Raw genomic sequence first — 20,082 nt, 5'->3', positions numbered from 1 at the left:
AATATTCCTTTGAGCATCAAATCTAGGTCCAACATTAGCAACAAAGTTCACATGTTCATTCTCATTCCCAACATATTCATTACAAGGAACATTAGGGAAAATAGAAGCATCATGGTCATTCATTCCACACAAATCACAAAACCAACATTCTCTAACCATCCAACAAGAAGAAGTAAGAGAGTCAGAGGAAGAAGAAGTACCTCTCCCCTTAATTTGGGAGGGAATAATTGGTGCTTGTGAGGTCGGCTCTTGAGCTTATACTTGATAGAAACTACCTCCTTTCCTAAATCCGAAATTTGAGTCGACAAATTGTTGAGAGCATTGAGTTGTTTCATTGAGCATCATATTGTACTACTCTTGTTTATCGACTCCATCTCATCATCTTGCCATTCTATGTAGTTTCTAACTACATCCTCAAGGATACCTACAACCTCTTCCTCGGTCTTATTCATGATTGGGCCTCCGGCTCAGGCATCAAGACTTGCCCTCCCTTGAGGACTCAAACCGCCATAAAAAATTTGAATGATTAGGTAAGTGGGGATTCCATGGTGAGGACACTCACGTTGATACTCTGTATATCTATCCCATGCTTCATAAAAGATTTCACAATATTTTTGCTTGAAACCTTGAATCAAAGCTCTTGCCACCGCCGTTTTCTTATAAGGGAAGAAACGGGAAAGGAATTCCTTAGTGATTTCATCCCAAGTTCTCAAAGAATTAGGCTTCACTTCCTTGTCTTGCCACTCTTGAGCTCTTGCAATTAGAGAGAAAGGAAATAGCTTAAGCCTTATGAATTCTTAAGCAACCCCGTTCACCTTAGTTGTGTTGCAATATTTCTTGAATTCCTTAAGATGATTTAGGGGGCTCTCATTCACTCCTCCACTATATTTCCGCCTTTCAATTAAAGTTATCATTTCCGGTTTGTTTTTAAATTCACTATCTGGGATCAATAATGGAGCAATCCCTCTCTCATACTTGTATCTTTTATGCACCCGGAGTACCCAATTCCTTCAATGTAACCCTCGAGATATCTCCCATGTTAACTTGCACACACAAACTTAAAGAAAAATATTAGTAACACGGCTACAAATGTAGCCAAATGAGAAGAATCTTTTTGATTTTTCGAATTTTAGTGAAATGGACTCAACAACAATAGAAAACAACTACTCCATTCCTCGGCAACGGCGCCATTTTTTATCTAAGGTGGATACTAGGTCGTTGAAAACTAATCTACCCATGGTCAAAACAAAATTTGTAATCTCTCAACACACCCTTATACCTAGCATAGGGTAAGTCAAGGGTCTAACCACTAGGAATTGGAGGTGAATGCTAATGTTAAAGCCAAACTATTTCGAAGAAATGAAGTGAGATGTGTCTATTCTACCAATCAAACAATCGAAATGAAATCAAATTTATCAAGCACTAGGGTATGGATCCACATAAACTCGTAATTAATTCAACTAATTGGGATTAGAGATGACTAAGTCGAGTGTTACAAGGGAAAATTAATTAAGAAATCAAGAGATTATAGTAGGCTAATCTCCTAGAGGTCAAACTAGCGTCAACTATGAGAGACTCTAGCTAGAAAACTTGCAAACCTACTCAATCGACAAATGTAAGCCACAAATGAATTTTCCGTATCAATGTGAACTTACACTGCAATCTAGTGCAAGTAACTAGGTTGATCACTCCTAAATTAAACACACACATGCACATAATCAATCAACCAATTTAATCACAACATCAACTCCATCAATTTCCCCCAATTAGCATAAATCCATTACTCATATATGCTTCACCATTTCCCTAGCAAGAAAACTACTCACTATTCATGGAAATCAATATCAAAACTAAGATAAACAACAAATTCATCATCACCATATTAATTAAGAATAAACCAATTCAAAAAAAATTAAACTTGAATAATTAACAAAGAAATTGAGATCAAAACTAAGATTGCATTCAAGTAAAGAAATCCTTACAAACTTGCTTCAATTCAATGAAGAAAACACTTGGAATCATCAATCTTCAATCATCAAACAAGAACTTCTCTCTCTAAAAACTAGAGTTTCTCTCTCTAAAAATCTAACATAATTCTATTCTATTTTCTGAAAATTGAACTCTCTAAAAAAATATAAATAAAATCTAAATATAGTAAAACTAACTAAGAGAAATTAATTAGATCGTCCCCCAATAAACCCGTACAAGCGCGGCTAACTATAAGGGAAAGCGTGGCCGCGCAAATCTGGGTACGGAACAGAGACCCAGAAAGGCGCGCCAGCGCCCGACAGAGGCGCGCCTGTGCCACCAGGTCGCGCGGCTGAGCCATAGCCGCGCGCGCCTGCGCCTAAGAAAAGGGCAGCCCTTTTCACTATCATGCCGATGTTCCTCGTGCGTTCCACTTAATGCTCTTGATAAACACGGGACCTTGCAGCTTCTTAACTCTATGTTTGTGGGTTCAACACGAGAAATCATACCCCACAGCTTGAATGCACAGCTTAAGGACTTTAGGAACTTGCACTTCTCCATGCTTGAGCTTCAAATGGAGAACATTGGGCATCCTAATCAAAGCAAAAATTGGTAAGGGGCCTCGGGAACCTTTGGATAACGACCTTAACCTGAATAATGAAAGAAAACAAGAAAATAAAATGAAAAATAACAAAATAAACCAAGAAATGCATAAAAAGAAAAATAAACTAAGTAAAGAGTAAATCGAAGAAATAAAAACAAAAACTAAAGACAAAGGAGAGGAAAGAGCTAAAAAATCAATCTAAAATAATCCTAAAAGAGAACAAATGAGTGCCATAAATGACACTCATTAGATTGTCCTCGAACGTTGGTTGTAGTTGGTTTGCTTGTCTCCGGACGTGGGAAGTAGATGATTTACACCTTCAAGTCTTCTATCCGACCATATTAGGATCTTTAAAATATCGAAAATGTGATTTTGATGCTTGATAGGGTAAAATTTGTAATTTTAGTACCATTTAAATATCAGTTATAATTTTCGCGTATATTTGTTAGAAAATAACTGTCCTAAAGATGCGAAATATCTTCCAAATCCGGTCAAATATGCCAGGAATATTCGTTGACCGCTTCCAAAAGCGTGCAGGCCCGGCACTTGTGCACCACGTAAGGTGGAAGGGCGCTATCACACTGGGAAATCTTGCTCATTGGGCGCCATGACACGGGACTCCTTTTCCCGCTGAGCTGGTCGAAGTGCTCTTATTCTGCGCTTTTGACCTGCAATTTCGTCGTGCCACGTCAGTCGTAACATTGTCACGAGGTCTTTTTTTGCATTTAATTTGGAAATTTAGGGCCTCTTTCTTCATTTCATGTTCTCGTTGCTGCTGTTCGAGCTTGAGTTCATCATTTTCGCTGTTCTAGATTAGAAGCTTATCTCACTCTTTTTTTTTTTTTTTGCTAATTACCGCATCGCGGAGGCCTGCACCATGACAGGACGCTTATTACCGTGTCATATCGTAAAATACTGTGTCACTGTGTGTTTTATAAGTTTTTAAATTCGATATTTTTGGCTTCTTTTTTCTATTTCACTTTGCTGATGCTGTTCATGTTCTCCGCCACTACTACTACAATTTTTGGGCTCGTTCTCACTTGTTTCCTCACCGTTTTCACTCAACTTTTTTGCAAAGTTCTTCATTTTCAAATTCTCACAAGAATCTATGTAAGTTTTCTTGTCTTTTATCCAAATTTTGTTTCAAATGAATAATTTCATGTGAGAGCCCTTGAATATCAAATTGGGGATTTTTTATTTTAAGGTTTTATGTAAAAATTCTTTCCATAAATTAGCTTGTATATGAATGTATGTTGGTTTGTGAGCAATTTGAGACTAAGTTTGCATGATTTGGTGAAGTAATGAGCAAATAACCATTTTTGGTGTTACTTTGTGCATGAAATGGTGTTCTTGTTGTTTCTTTGCACTTAAAATGATGATAAAATTGTTGTAGATCACTTAAAATGATGTGCCGATCTATTGTTTTTGTGCAATTCTGAAACATGCTCTATTTTTGTGTATGTAATATATTATCATGGAGAAAATAGTATCATGCAATTAGGAGAACTGTAGTATTAGTTTGTCATAAAGAAATTAAGTACTATAAATAATTCCATTATTTTGCTAATTTCTAGCCTTGAGATAAAAATTTAGCGCATAACAGAACATGCATCTTGAGGTAGCTGTTAAGCTGTTTTTGAATAAATACCTAAAAAACATAGGAATAACTTAGGAAATGATGCTCAATATCTAAATAGCATCCCTATACAACGAGATTAGGATATTTCTACTCGTGGCCGGCGTTAGGATTTTTGAGAGGATACTCCCACGATTCTTAAGGATATAGAAGAAGCCTTGGAGACCGAGCCTCGCCCCTCAAGAAGTAGAGGTAGGTGGACTCCACCTTTATAGACACCAGATGAGTTTGTTTTCTTTCATGAGAACCATATTTCACACCGTCCACTTACCGGCGTACTCGATGGTGTGCTTCGCAATAATGGATCGGGAGCTGTAGACTCTATTCCCCTGCTATACAGGATCATCACAGGGGATCCTACCAGCAACGCCTTGTGGAAGTCTGCTTGTTTGGGAGATTTCTATTCAACAGTTGTGGGATTTTTAAGCCCTTGAGGCTGTGGTTCGATAGTTATCCGAGCACTGTTGGAGCATTTTATGGATACTACCAACACTTTTTACTTTGCTTGGGGGGAGATAACGATTACTCCTCTTGATTTCAACATGATCAGCGGCTTGCGCTTCACCGAGCTGCCTGTACAACAGATTCCTAACCTCACTTAGGGGGCGAGTGAGGTAGCGGAGTTGTTAACTCCTGTTGTTCAGCATATCAGGACTTGACCGGTGCTTCGGGGTTGTCTTAGGAGTGAGCGATAAGAGTTGGCTTCGGTTCTTGCTCATGGTTTTGATATAGCTTAGACGACACCTGAGCGTTGAGTACGAATCTTTATCTATAACCTTATTCTAGGGACTCTTTATCATGGTAGGAGTTCTCATGCGCTTATTTATTACCTGCCGTCTCTGATTAGGATTGGTGAGACAGGATCCTTCAGTTGAGCTAGGTGTGGGGTATGCTAATCTAATCTCGTTGCTGCGTTATGGCTGCAGGCAGCTGTACGATTAGGCCCTTGTTGATGTTTATGGTCTGTGGAGAGTCGTAGAGATGATAATCGTTTCTCTTCGTGTTTTGTTTTTATCGGTTTAGATCATGTGCTTAGAGATTATTCTTGTTCTAGCTTTGATTTTATGAGTACTTTCTGGGATTAGTCCCTTGACGGCGTCGTGCAGCAGTCAATGATTTTTTAGTCGATTGCCAGCTAGCGTGATCGAGGTGAGTCATGAGCGGAGTCCGTATCGAGTCTGCGTGGGCAACTGCGTTGGGGCACCTCTACTATTGGTGTAAGGGTCGATTTCACAGTGTATTATTTTTTTCTTTGATGTTATTTTTCGGCATTCATTGCAATCTGTTATGGTTTTCCAAACGCTGTCGAGATCCAGTATCGGCCTAGGGCTAGCATGGCCAACCTTCTCGAGGCTTTGGAGCTTTCGGCGTGCCATACTGTCTTCTTTGGTACATCATGATCACGTTTTGTTTGGTACCTTAGAGAGCGTGTTGTTTTTCATCACATCGTTGATCGCTTTGTTGTGTCATTGCCTCCACCTGAGTCAATGTTACACTTACGCTTGTTGGGGGAGCTGTTGAACAAGAGGGAGCACTACCAGTTTCCTTGGCAAGATTTTGTGCGCATGGACGATGATTATTCCTAAAACTTGCTTCCTTACTTGGCTCCTTTGCCCCGTCTTTCCGGGTTTACTTTTACTTTGGAATTTTATTCTGCTTAGTCCGTGTTTAACCTTATTATCTGATCATGTTTTAGACGATTGTTGGTCGTAGGGAAAAGATCAAGGTCCCGTCTCAGTTCGTTCGTTACCCGGGGCCGATTGGCAAAGTTAAGGAGCATATTTCTGATGAACAGGGCGGTTTCAAACAGGCACAAGAGTCCTTGCCCGATGAGTTCGAGCCGGTAAGATTTCTGACACGTCTTTCAATCTTCTTATTACTTCTTGTTACTGATTTTTTTTTTGTTTCAGGTCACGTTCTCAGATATGATGGGCTTTCTGAAGTTGATTGATGCTTTGAAGCATTGTGTCATTAACCTACAACACGGTGCGAATTGTAAGGGTGGGTTAAACGATGTTCATGAGGAATATTCATTTGTTTTCTCATGTTTACTTTTTCTTGTATCACTGATATCTTTTCATTTTGTGTCTTTCAGGAGCGACGGAGGCGACTGAGGTCTCGCTCGCGCTAGAGGCATAAAGGCTCGGATGAGGGGAAGTTATGTCACCGCATATGATCCCTTGTGGTTCTTTTGCATTCTCAGACACAGCGGCAGCAACCTCAGACTTCTCAGCCATTTCAAGGGCTTCAGACTTAGTGGTCGTAATCTCAGTTTTCTCAACTGTTTCAGGAGACTTAGTGGCATCATCCTTGGCCTTCACACCCATTCTAGGAGACTCTATAGCAGCAGCCTCGTCCTTCTCAACCGTTTTAGCCTTCGCTGCTTGAGTCTTGGACGGTTATTACTCCTACTGACCAAGGCTAATTTTCCGTTCCATTGTCTAGGACGATACCTCCACTGACGCTTCCTACATCTTAGAGTCAGCCTACGCAATTTACCAGCTGGATAACACTTGCTTTGAGTATGTCTTCTTTTAGAGTTGTGGGGAGTAGTAAGGACACTACTCCTCGTACTCGGATGATGAAGGGTCTTTTTGGTCCGCCATTCCCTTACTCGCGATCTCATGATGACACTAATCCTACTTCTGGATCTGGAGAGTATTGACCGAGAGTTTTTATTATTTACTTAGTTGATGACATTTGACACTATTTATGTACCATGACTCACTTTGTATATTTTATTCACACTTTATGTATTTTACATTAATTAGTGTGCATTTTAGTGTGTGCTTGAGGCTAACTGTCTGTGATTGTGTATTTATTAATGACACGAAAAAAAACCGTTATTTTTTCTTAAGTGAAGGGTACCGACCTTCCCTAAAATAAAAAGAAAATAAAATTAAAATTAAAAATGGGACAAGTTTTACAACATCCCCATAATTAAAAGAAAATAGAAAATAAAAAAATAAGACAAGATTTACAACTTCCCCAAAATAAAAATAAAAAAAAGGAATAAAAATGAGACAAGTTTTACAATTTCCCAAAAATAAATAGAAATAAAAATAAAAATGGGAAAAGTTTTACAACTTCCCAAAATTAAAAATAAAACTAAAAATGGGACATGTTTTAAAACTTCCCCAAAATAAAAAGAAAATAATAATAAATATAGAGATTAAAATAAAATAAAATGAGAATTTTATGAGGAATAAAACTCTCGAAAAAACGAGATTGGTTAAGGAAAATACAGCAAAAATCTTGATAAAATATGTCAAGGATGAAAATTAAAAGCGTGTGACTACCGTGACACCTGGAATTCTGCCGTGTCACGGGGTTATTTGACGCGCCACGGTGGACACTACTGTGACACAGTATTTTCTATTGTGTCGCAGCGCACAATCAGTGCATCGACATTTTGGCGCGTGCAATTGGATAATATTTTGCGTTTCTGAACTATTTTGGCTATAAACTATTACTAGTTAATACGTGATATTCATAATTACGAAACATAAAATAGCTAGAGTTCCGTATTTCAATAATAAGTCATAGAATTTTGATAATACTTTGCGTGACTGGTCATATTCTTTGACTAATGCAGACAAAAGAGAGCTAGAATTGTTTCATGTTAGAGGTTTATTGGTATTAAGGCATGTAGCCATTGAACATGATTTTTTTAGAGCAGCCTTAGATTATTGGAGTCCTGAAACCTATTGTTTCAAGTTCGATTATGATGAAATATGTCCTCTGTCGGAAGAATTTGATGCTATCTTTGGCTTCCCTGCTAGATTTCTCGTTGCAATGCCTATTGTGCATGTATATTATTACCAGGATTTTAAACGTCATCTTAATAAGACATATCCAGATTTAAATAGAATAGTATGTGGTAATGAAGTAGATCTAGAAAAGCTTGCAAATTTATATTTTAATTGTCTTGTCTCTGAGTCATATCATGTATATTGTAGAAGGGCATACATTTTTTTTCATGTTTAGCAAGCTTTTATTTGCAAACGATAGAGTAGGAAAAGATAAGTAAGAATCTGTTCTTGAACATGCTGAATCGGGAAGGTCCCCTATGCCTAATTGCCTCTGAGAATCCCTACGTGGTCTTGACGAAGCAAAATATGATTGGAAAGCCATCAGGAAGGGCTCTCTAGTACTGTTGCAGGTGAAAACGCGTTCTTGTTAACCACCGTTACACATGGCAGGCACAGTGTCATGGTACTACTTGCCGAGACACGATGCTCTCTGCTGTGTCACGCTTCTCCTACATCTTTTTTTTCGCGACAGACGATTTGCGTTTTTTTTATTTTTTTATTTTATTTTTTTTGCAAATTTGGTTGATGGAGCGTTTGGAAATCTTTGAAGCCCCCGACAATTTAGAAAAATATGGTCCCAATGATCTAGTTCGTAGGAAGAAAAATTACTCTCCAAACATGTCGTATGAGGATTGGAAAGTATTCTTTGCAAAGAGAGAATTTTTTATTCGATGGGTGGTGCCTTAGTGGAGGCTCACTAGGATGGTTGTGACAAATGATACTCCGTATTGTCGTATTCCTAGTATTTCAAAGTTGACCTTTTATTGCCCTCCCTGATTGCTGCGATAATATGAACTTGAACAAGTAGCTCCACGCTATAATGATAGTCCTCGTGAAGAAATCATGGAAGTAATGTTCACAAGTTTTAGACCTATTGGATTGGAAGGCCTATGTGGACTGTTTCTTCGAGCAACCGAGCTCCTCCCCCTTGTCTAGTGCATACAAGGCATGGTTGAATCCTCAAAGTAGGAGGGAGCAAGTCAGATCATGTAAGTTTGATGTGAAGGGATGACTTGGAAGTAAGAAGGAACCTCCTAAAGACCGTCTAGGTCCGAGAACACAAGTAAAAGGAAAGGGTAAAGAAAAGATGGTTTATAGGGGAAAAAAAACCCCAAAGAACTATGAAAGGGGTGAAAGTTCAACTAGAGGTGTGACGGTTCGAGCTACAAAAGATACACTAATGGTGAAGGCTGACCTGATTAAAAAGAAGAAGGAAGCTTCTAAAAAGAAGAAGGATTAGATCAATATTGGTTTGCTTTTATGATTTAAGTTTTAATTTTTAAATAAGGTATATGATGTCAATAGTTGTAGTGACAATTATTTTATTAATACTGACATATTTATTTGTGCCTTAATTAAAACATATAATGACTGTTTTTTTTAATTCGAGTCAAGAAGTCGGATACAATGGAAGAATCAACAAAACAAATAATAAAAATCCTGGAATACTGCTGCGTCACGGTGAATATTGCCGTGTCATGGTAATTTTTGCTGCGTCTCGATACATCTTGCCGTGACACGGTGTTGCTGCGTGGTATTTTTATGCCAAAATTCCATCGGGTCACGGTAATATGTGTCGTTGCGCGATGGGTGTTGTTGTGTCGCGGCGTACAATGTCGTGGCATGGTGCCTTTGCTGTTGCTTATGTTCGCCAAAGTTTCATCGTGTCGCATTTTTTTCTGACGTGTCACGGCATTCTCTCGGTGTGACACGGTGGTTGTTGCTTTAGAATTTTCTTTAATGTATGCTGACGAAAAAAGGTCTTTATTTTTTAAAATTGTCGGGCCCCCTTGTTGGCTTGCCTACGTATCCTTAAAAGGAATCAGGTCAAACGTAGCTCTATCGGGTCTTCAACCCATGCAACTAGGTATAAAATTTCTTGAGTTAATCCAAGTTGGTTAAATTATTGAAGTCGTTGCCATCCATGTCCACTAATTTTGTCGCTTTGCTAGATAAAATGGACTTGAAAATGTATGAAGCTGACAAGTTTGGTCAAAATTTTCCTCTTGGATCCAACACGTTTTTGCAAAGTGCCTTAAGTACTAAGTCACCTTCTTTAATATTCCTAGTCATGACTTTTTTATTGAATTTTCGTGCCATACGCTGTTGGTAGATTTGGACATGATGTAAAGCTGCCAAGCGTTTTTCGTCAAGTAAGACTAGTTCATCATATCTCGCTCTAATCCAGTCGACTTCATCTAATTGACTTTCCAACATGATTAAAGAAGGGATTTCGAGCTCTATTTGATGTACAGCTTCAACTCCATAGACCAAAGAGAAAGGGGTAGCCCCTGTTGATGTACGAACAGAAATTTGATAGCCTTAAACAGCGAAATGTAGCTTGCTCAGCCAATCTTTATAATTTTGCGTCATCTTTTCGATGATAGTTTTCACATTCTTATTGGCTGATTCAACCGCACTATTTATTTGTGATCTATAGGGTGACGATCTGTGATGTTTGATATGATATTTTTTTAACAATTCCGCGCACTCTGCTTAGAAATGTATCCCATTATCAATGATCATTTCGTGTAGTACACTATAGCGGCCTATGATGTTTTTCTCGATGAATTGAGCTACATGTGTTGCTTTGAGTTTAGCATATGAAGCAGCCTCGACCCATTTAGTGAAGTAGTAAATTACTACTAGGATGAACTCGTGTCCCCCTTGCCTTGTTGGTGTTATCTTCCCAATGATGTCGATTCCCCAAGTAGAGAAAGGTCATGGAGAAGTATATGTGTAGTGAAGAAAAGGTGGAACGTGTTGCAAATTTGCATAGAATTGGCACTTCATACATTTCTTTACATATTCGTGACAGTCTCTCTCCATGGTAGTCCAATAATATCCTTGTCGTTGAATCTATTTTACTAACATTTTGGCATTCATATCCGTTCCACATATTCCGGCGTGAAGGTTTTCCATGGTTCTGTATGCTTCTTTCTTAGCTATGCATAAGAGATTTCTTCCTTGAGTGGTCCTTTTCTGGAGTTCTCCCCTGAGGAGCACATAATATGAGGCTAAGAGCCTCAAAGCAAACATGCCCTTTTATTAGTGTTAGGAGGGTATTCCCCCTTCATTACATAGTTAAGGATATCTGTATACCATGGCTCCTCATCTTCTTCTTGCGATTCTTGATCATCATCAAGTGCATGAACATAAGCCAATTCATATCTTCTTTCTATGGTTAATGGCATTTGAATTGTATCTTTTGGAATTCAAACCATTGACGCCAACTTAGCTAGTTGACAAACTGATTTTCTTCTTTGGGCAAATATGTGTATTCCACTTCATCTAGTTGCTCTGTGAGAGTTTCTAGATGAGCTTGCTACGTAGAGAGACTTTAAGTTCTATAGACACCCAAATATGTCTCCCCAAAACCAAACCCAGTGATGAATACCTTTTATGTCATTTGATTATCGAACGAGGTGAAAGTGTGAAAAGTCTAGTGATAAGAATGTTTTTATTAAAATATCTCTTCTTTCTTATTTTTAAAATATTTCTTTTCTCATCATATTTAAGAAAAACTTGAATTCCACTTTAGTTTGGTCCATTATATGGGTATAATAATAGTGTATTTTGATTGGGCTTGAAAAAACCTTTCCAACGATATATTTTCAGCCTAATTCCGATGAATAATGAGGAAGTTATGGTCAAAATACTAAACTGGGCCCGATTTGCTCCTCTCTCTCTCTCCTCTCTTATTTAACACTCTCCTCTTATTTTTCCCCTTTCTCTCTCTTTCTCCTATCAAACCTTAACCCCCAAATCATCATTCTCACACAATTCCTCCTTGTTTTCACTCAAATTTCCATCACATTTTCCATCTTACTCCATTTTCATCAAAATTAGTCTCTTTTCTCGTGGTTTTTCGGGAAATTCGAGTCCTTAAAGCAATTTTGAGCTTTGTTTGAGTCTTCAATCTTGGTATACTTCTAACCTTTGTTTTATTTTTGTCAATTTCAATTTATAATGACCTAATTAATAAAAGAACATTATAATGAGTTTTATTAATATAAATTAAAGAATAGTTTGCAAACAATATCAATTCGATAAACAAGTTGACGAAATCACCCAATACCACTTTATACATCGATATTGATACGATTGAACGTAAAACGTCTTTAAAACCATAGAATCATTTTATACCTATCAAATTGGCACTTCGGTCAAGGAATCACCCATGATGACCCGTACCAATTGTGATAAGTTAAATATTGAAATTACATATAATTTAGAAACACTTACTGAATTGACGCTTAAGCTTAAGGAATCACCCTTTAAAGCTAATATCAATTCAAACATGTCAGATATAGTTGAAATGATTAAAACTCAAGTATAAAACCTTTTTAAATAATAATTTCAATTGCTTTATCAAAATATTATAATTAAGGTTTCAAAAGTTTATAATGACCCTTAAATCAAAATAATGATTTTAATAATTAAATAAAGATTTCACTTTCGAAATTGGGATTTGAATAAGAAATTAGGTTTAATAGATTAAAATGCACAAAAAATGGTGGTTAGAAAATACGGGGTGTTACATACCGCTAACTAGTTTAGTGAAGGTCTAGGTTTATAAATAATTAATTTGATTAGGTTAGTAGATTCAATGACCTACTTTACCCCGGTCATCAATCTTAATTAATTTGATTAATTAAGCCGGTAAACCAAAAATGTTGCTAAAAAACATTTTTCCAATGGCGCTAAAAACCGAGGCCTAGCCTCAAAAAAATTATTTAAAATCATTAACACCAAATGTAATTAAATTAATTAGAATAATAAAATGGCAAAATAAGCAAACATGTAGTCAACCGCATGCAAGTGGTTCGCGCACCTAGATTATCTAGGGTGCACCATTGCTAGCCAAGGGAGCCTAGCACCCCTTTGGCAATGCGGCTAGATGCGTGCTCCCGCACCACCTCATGTAGCACTAGCTAGGCCGAGCCTAGTAGCGTTTGTTACGGGTTGCAAGGTGCAATGTAGCACGCACAAGGTTGCTTGCCCTTTTGCAACGCGCCAAAATGCGCACACACACAGCCCATACACTCCCCGCAACACGCATGCACACCAGAAGTGCCTTGCTCATAAAGTAGATAATTTGTGGGTAATGTGGGTTCATGTCTATTATTTCAAAAATAGGAGCTATTGGGACTTCTTTGTTCCTAAGAAATGATCTTGGGTTCTCAGGAAGATTTTGCAAGGCAAAGAATTGGTTGACAGCATTAGGGAATGGGGTAACATTGTTCAAGGTCATTCTATGAAGATTAAGAAGCTTTATACCTTGCTCAGACCTCAAAGAGAAAAAAGTGCCTTGGAGTAGATTAGTGTGTAATAACAGAGCTAATCCAAAAAGTATTTTTATTTTATGGCTTACTCTTTGGAACAGAATGGTCACAAAAGAAAGGCTCCTGCCAGGGAATATCTCTTGTGACCCTACTTGTCTTTTTTGTCTGTAGAAGACTGAAACAGTTCAGCACTTGTTTTTTTAAGGCAGTTATTCTCGGAAAGTGTGGGGAGCTGTTTTGAAGGTGCTGCACTACAAGAGACGAATTATCCAGTTTTCTGATGAAGCTAAGTCAATAATGAGGAAACGTAGAACTAAGAATGGAAGTTTGTTGATAATGGCCTTTGTTGAGACAATTTACATCATCCAGATTCAAAGAAACTCAGTGGTTTTTAATGGTGTTTGTAAACCTGCTGACATTGCTACAAGAGATGTTATTTCTAACATGTCTTGTAGATGTAATGAGACAGATTGTTCTCCTTTAATTTCTTAGCTTTCCTATCTGTTTTGTTTGTTTTTTGTTGTTTTTATTGGTGTATGGCTTTTTTGTCTAGTCCTGCTGTGGTCTATTGCCATAGCTGAGTCTAGGGCGGCCCTGGATTTATTGTTGATGTCATGTTCCCTTTGTTTATCTTGTGCTGTGGTGGTCTGTTGTTTTGGGGGCAGGCCTAGTTCCTGTTTCTTGGGTGAACCCTTCCTAGAAGGTGGCACCTTAGTCTCAGGCGCTGGTGGGGTTAGGTTGCCTGTGTTTCAGGCTTTGTAGTTTAGTTGTTGCAGCTTAGCTTTGTGTAAGTTGTAATTTTCTTTGTTCCTTTTCGATTCTAATTTACTAAAAAAAAAACACACATGCACACCTAGCCAAGCCCACGCACGGCTAGCAGCTTGCTGCTACTGCGTTGCTCTAGCTGCGGCTTGCTGGTTGGGTACTAGCAGGCAGCAGCCACACTAGGGGTGTGTGGTGCGCACCAAGCACACCAACCCCCTTGGCAGCCACATGTGGGCTGCTAGGCACCCCGGATAGCAGAGGGTGTTAGGCCTTGGTTTTCATGCCACACTCTCGGGTTTTAACCCGAAATTTTGCGTGACTTAATAATTAGTTTTTAGAATTGATTCAATGAGCAAAAAAAGAAAAATTATTACAAGTCCAACTTAAATAAAAAATCATCAAAGTGCACACAACCAAAATTATTTCCAAGAACCATTCTTTAATAAATTGGTTCAACTTGGTCCAATAAAATAAACAAGGGTAATTACTCACTATTAATTTAATTTATTTAAATTAATCATGAGATTTTGAAAAAATAAAGGGGAGTTGGAAACTTGGAATTATGAACGCAAATATTCAAATAAAGATTCCGACTTTAATTTGTAAATCCTTGATAAATTATATCTTCCAATATGAAGATAAATGAAATTTCTATCACAAGATTAAAACTTTATTATTACAATCAACTTAATCCATGATTAAATCAAAAGTTCAACCGAATATTCATGGAATTTAGTAAATTAATGTTTCAACCACTTAAAACAATTAAAGATTGTATCTTTAGTACTTAGAAGCCTCAAAGAATAAATATTTTCACACTTAATGCAATGGATTTTCAATCATGTGAAAATTTTAAAAAATCTTTGAAGCACCAATTACAACCAAGTAACCATGCTTAAAGATGTTTGAAAATGCAGAAACATTAAGGAAAGAACCATATATAATCACCATAAATTTTCCATTAAGATTCAATGTTAGAAAGACTTAAAATTTTTTGTCAAAACGAAAAATCTCTCCAAAAAAGCATTTCAGGTCAGATTTTGGCCTTAAACACAACCCTTAATAGTTATCTTTCAAATAATTCTGAACCCTTTACTGGAATAATACACTTGTTCGAAGCACACCATTCCTATCATACCCATGTCACATGGCATACCCCTAAGCAAGAAGTAGTGTCCAAAGGCACCTAATGAGCGAGAAAGGATAAATCGGATTCCATATGCTTCGCTTATCGGATCGATCATGTATGCCATGATATGTACTAATCCAGATGTATTGTATGCCTTGAGTGCTACTAGCCAATGGTAATCAAACCCAGGAGAGGTGCATTGACAGCGGCCAAGAATATCCTGAAGTTCATGAAAACGAACAAGGATAAATTTCTTGTATATGGAGGCTTAGATGAAATAGTTGTTGAAGGTTACACCGACGCAAGCTTCCAAACTAACAGAGACAATTTCAAATCGCAATCAGGACATATATTCTGACGAAATGGAGGAGCGCTTAGTTGGAGGAGTGCTAAGAAAACACAATTGCAGATTGTACAATAAAAGTCGAATAGTTGGCAGTTGTAAAAGCGGCTAAGAAGGCAGTTTGAAATTGTAAGGTTTTGGTGAACTTGATGTTGTACCCTTCATCAAGGATCCAATAGCCCTCTATTGTGATAACAATGGAGATATTACTCAGGCCTGAGAGCCAAGGGAACATTAGAATGGAAGTTAGTGGGTTAAATCATAATTTGTAAAGTTGGAACGGACGACAATATCGCCAATCCACTTACTAAACCTTTGCCTCAAGTGAATCACAAAAAGCACGTTGAGGCAATGACAATCAGGCACGTTGGTGATTAGCTTTTATTTCCTTATTCGGTGTTTTAATTAATTTTGAACATTTTAATGTAAAACACTATGATGAACCATTCAAAATTCGGAATAATTTAATTTCATGCAATTTTATTACATGGTTTTTATTTAATTGTGGTTTAGAATTAAATTTTGATCCATTCAATTATGAGAATATTACAAAAAAGGGTATCAAGACCAGTCTTGGATAAAGAAACACCTATTTAAATGACCACTTGAGATTAGTGTGTAGTTTAATTTATTGCACCGTTTCTTGTGCTATAAGGAGATGATTATCATAAATCATTTTCTTGGGTATTGGTTAAGAACCATACCGGATTTACCTATGATAATACTTTAGGAGATTTAAAAATTGTTAAAGTACACCTCTCATTATGGCTATCGTAAGCACTTTCCTCTACTATGAGTATTGTGAGTTCTCTTCTTTGAGTACTAGTTCGCTTTGATGTTCGTCAAACGTCTGCCTTACATGGGGATTATAACGCCTTAATCTCATTAGTGGGGTCGGCTAGATGATCCAACACGATCGATGACTTTTTGTGGATCAATCATTGTGGCTCATTTCAAGCGATGTCACTACAACAAAAAGGTGAATTAGCAACTGATTTTTGCGACTACCATAATAATTAGTTGCAAAAATAATTTTAGCGACTGAAAAAGGCGAGTAGTAGCAAATTTTGCAACCGGATTTGCAGTAGTTGCTATGAGGTCGTTAATTAGCGACTGAGTTTTGCGACAACAATAATAATCAGTTGTAAAAAATATTTTTTTGCTATAGAAAAAGACGAGTAGTCACAAAATTTGCAACCAAATTTATAATAGTTGCTATGCGGTCGCTAATCTGGGACGCTCTTATAATAATTTGCAACTAACACGGTAGTGACTACTATTATTTTTAATATTTTTTAAAAAGAAATAAAAAAAAAAACCCCTTAGTATAATAAAAATAAAAAAAATAAAAAAAAATAAAAAAAAAAACCCTTATTCCTCCAAAAAAAAAAAAGCTATTGCCACCATAAAAAAACAAGAATTATCATATCAGTCTTATTCACCGTCAAAACATAAGAACTATCATACTCTTCCTCAAAAAAAAAAGTTTCGGAACTTCAAATCAAGCATCACCGTCGTCTTCCTCTGCTGCCGTTGCGCCACCACTACTTCACCCAGGTTAGTACGCGTTCTTCCCCTTCTTACCTTCCATTCAATCTTTCTCTTACTACATTATGTTAATTGCGAATTTTAGGGTTATCTTTAAGTTTTTTGTCCAATTTTTTATTTTAATTTGGTTTCTATTGTGAATTGATATTAATGTGATTATTGATTGAATTGCAAATTGGTTTTAATCTAATAATATCACAGAAGCGAGAATTATTTCTTGAAAATAATATGAATTAAGTAACTAGAATTAGGAATTAATATTTCTCGATTATTTTTATGGGTTATAAGGGATTATTCTTGAAAATAAAACGTAGTAAGTAACTAAAATTAGGAATTACGAATTTTAGGGTTATCATTAAGTTTTTTTGTTCAATTTTTTAGTTGAATTTCATTTCTATTGCCAATTGCGAATCCAGAAATATTGTTTTTTATTTTTTTTTAACATACTGTCTTCACATTAGAGTTACAATTAAGCTTAGAGATTCATCAGTGTTCTCACCTCTTTCTCGAAACTTCAAGGAAAACAACCCTTACTAGCATACTGTCTTTTTTTGTGGGGTCATGAATCAAAATATGTCACATTGTTATCAGCATTCCTGGTTGTTATCTTCCACACTTTAGTAGCTGGTATTGGTTGAAGCTTTACTGAAATGGAAGGAATGGGCATTTGGAACCAATTTATTAGCCAAAAAGGTCAGCTGCCTTGTTACATCTTCTAAGTTCATGGCGGATCTGGACACTAGGTAGGACCTCAAGCAGGTCCCTTCATTGTTTGGCAAGTAACATGTTAGCATCTCTAATTGAATCTTCTTGCTTCACTCTGTCAATAGCAAGTTGAGAATCCGAGCAAATCTGAATGTTAGTCCATCCTTATTTCTCGGTCTTAGCATTTTTTGCTGTTGCAGTCTTTGTATTTGTCTGTTCTTCAGTAGCTTAAGTGGTCTAATTAAGTTCAGCTCTCCTCCTCTCAATGGCCTATGTACATCAAGAACAATGCAGATATTGGTTCACAAATGTAACAGTAAAGATACTAAAGATAACACAGCACCTGCTACTTCAAATAAATATCCAAAAGTCTACATAAATTAATTTTAATACATATAACAACTTATGTTTAAGAATTTAGTCTTTTAAATAGGCTACATTTATGTGAGTAAAATGTATAAAACGGGGCAAAGAAATTGCATAAAACTTCAAGGAAAACAACCCTTACTAGCATACCATGTTTTTCAGATTTTCCAGCTCTACCACTTACAAAACTGACTTAAAACCCTATATAATAATTTTAGATTATTTTTCTAATATTTTCCCTTAACATTAGATATCCTATTCTCATATATATGCTGCTTCATATTTTGATGTATGTAGTTTCCGGCTTTCTGCTGTTCTGAAATTTTGTTTCTAGATTTGGTAAAATATATTGAGTTGTACCTATCATTGTTTTGTTCTTCTTGTTTCACTATAAGCATATGCTAATCGTGGATATCATACATTGATGCATTAAGTTACATTTTTTGTGTTCCTATTAAGATTTTTGGTTTTCACTCTATTTATGTTGTCCCACCTAATGAATTGAACACTTCTTTTCCATTGTTTCAAAAATGAAGAAAAAGGATTATGTATACACTATATGACTTCACTGCTGCACCTTTTCTTCCTTATCTTTCTTTTGTCTTCTAAGTAATTGCCTAAATAACTAAGTATTGTATATAATAAGAATAAATTACATATATAAGAAGACTATATTACATATGTGTGTATGATTAATAATGTTGTTTAATAGTTAGGATCATGGAGAAATTGAATCGAAAATGGATGTATGAGAGATTAGAAGGTCAACTACTAAGAAAAGAGTTCACAATTGGCGTGTGAGGGTTTATTGAGGTTGCTAAACAACATCGTGATTTTCAAGAATCTTCAAAGATCATATGCCCTTGTTCAAAGTGTAAAAATTTTCCTTTTTTAGAGGTTGAAAGTGTAAGAGAGCATTTGTATAAAAAAGGATTTCTTAATGCTACTATGAATGGGTTTGTCATGTAGAGGATTTTGATTCTTTAAAAGCATCAGATGAGCCATTGGATCCGTATGTTGACATGATTATTGATGCATTTGGTCAGGTTGATGGTGATCCAATGCATGAAGATATTCGGAATGTTGAAGAAGAACCTAATCCTCTAGTGAAGAAGTTTTTTGAGATGCTAGCGGCCGCACAAAAATCATTGTATGAAGGAAGTCGATTATCTGTTTTAGAGATAGCTTCAAGGATTACGAGCTTGAAGTGTGAATACAACTTGCCCCATAGATGTGTCGATAGTATTTCATCGCTCATTAGTGAAGTAATTCCTTATGAGAATTCAATGTCCAAGACGTACTATGATACTAAAAAAGTGGTAAAGGGCCTTGAACTTCCTCATGAGAAGATACATGCATGCCCTAAAGGATGCATGTTATTTTGGAAGGATAAAGCTCACCTTGAAAAGTGTTCGAAATGCGGGGGGGGGGGGGGGAGCGTTATAAGAAGACTTCTCTAGGAAAATGTGTGCCGGCCAAAGTGTTATTCTACTTTCCGATCGCGCCAAGGTTGCAAAGGCTCTATGCCACCAGAGACCTTGCACATGAAATGCAAGGGCATTCACAAAATCCAAGGGTAAGTTGAACACTCACCCATCCAAGTGATAGTGAATCATGGAAATATCTTGATAACACATACAAGGATTTTGCAAGTGAGCCCCGTAATGTTAGATTGGGTCTATGCACAGATGGTTTTGACGAGGGGAAAACTAGGTCGTTATCTAATATTCCCTCAGTCAAACTAAATTTATAAACACTTAACAAACCTAAATACGGGTATAGAGGCAAGTCAAGGGTCGAACCCAAAGGAACGGTAATGTTCAAGCACTTTCAATTATGCGCCTAAGCTAGGTCGAAGACGAAGGTAAGAGAGAATACTAACAACTAACAAAACAAGTAACCAAGGAAATATAACACTAGG

The 20,082-nt window shown here is 36.8% G+C and overlaps 1 non-coding gene across 1 annotated transcript; it reads left to right on the top strand.

Annotated features, from left to right (window-relative positions):
* The first annotated feature begins 540 nt into the window (after positions 1-540).
* LOC145557062 (small nucleolar RNA R71) lies at positions 541-648 on the top strand. The gene has a single exon (XR_014092140.1). It is a non-coding gene; the product is annotated as a small nucleolar RNA R71 (small nucleolar RNA).
* Positions 649-20,082: the final 19,434 nt, after the last annotated feature.

Source organism: Chenopodium album, chromosome 8 (genome assembly GCF_948465745.1).
Source record: "Chenopodium album chromosome 8, dcCheAlbu1.1, whole genome shotgun sequence".
NCBI lineage: Eukaryota > Viridiplantae > Streptophyta > Magnoliopsida > Caryophyllales > Amaranthaceae > Chenopodium > Chenopodium album.
The sequence above is the reverse complement of the archived record's forward strand: the minus strand, read 5'-3'. Positions and strand labels throughout refer to the sequence as shown.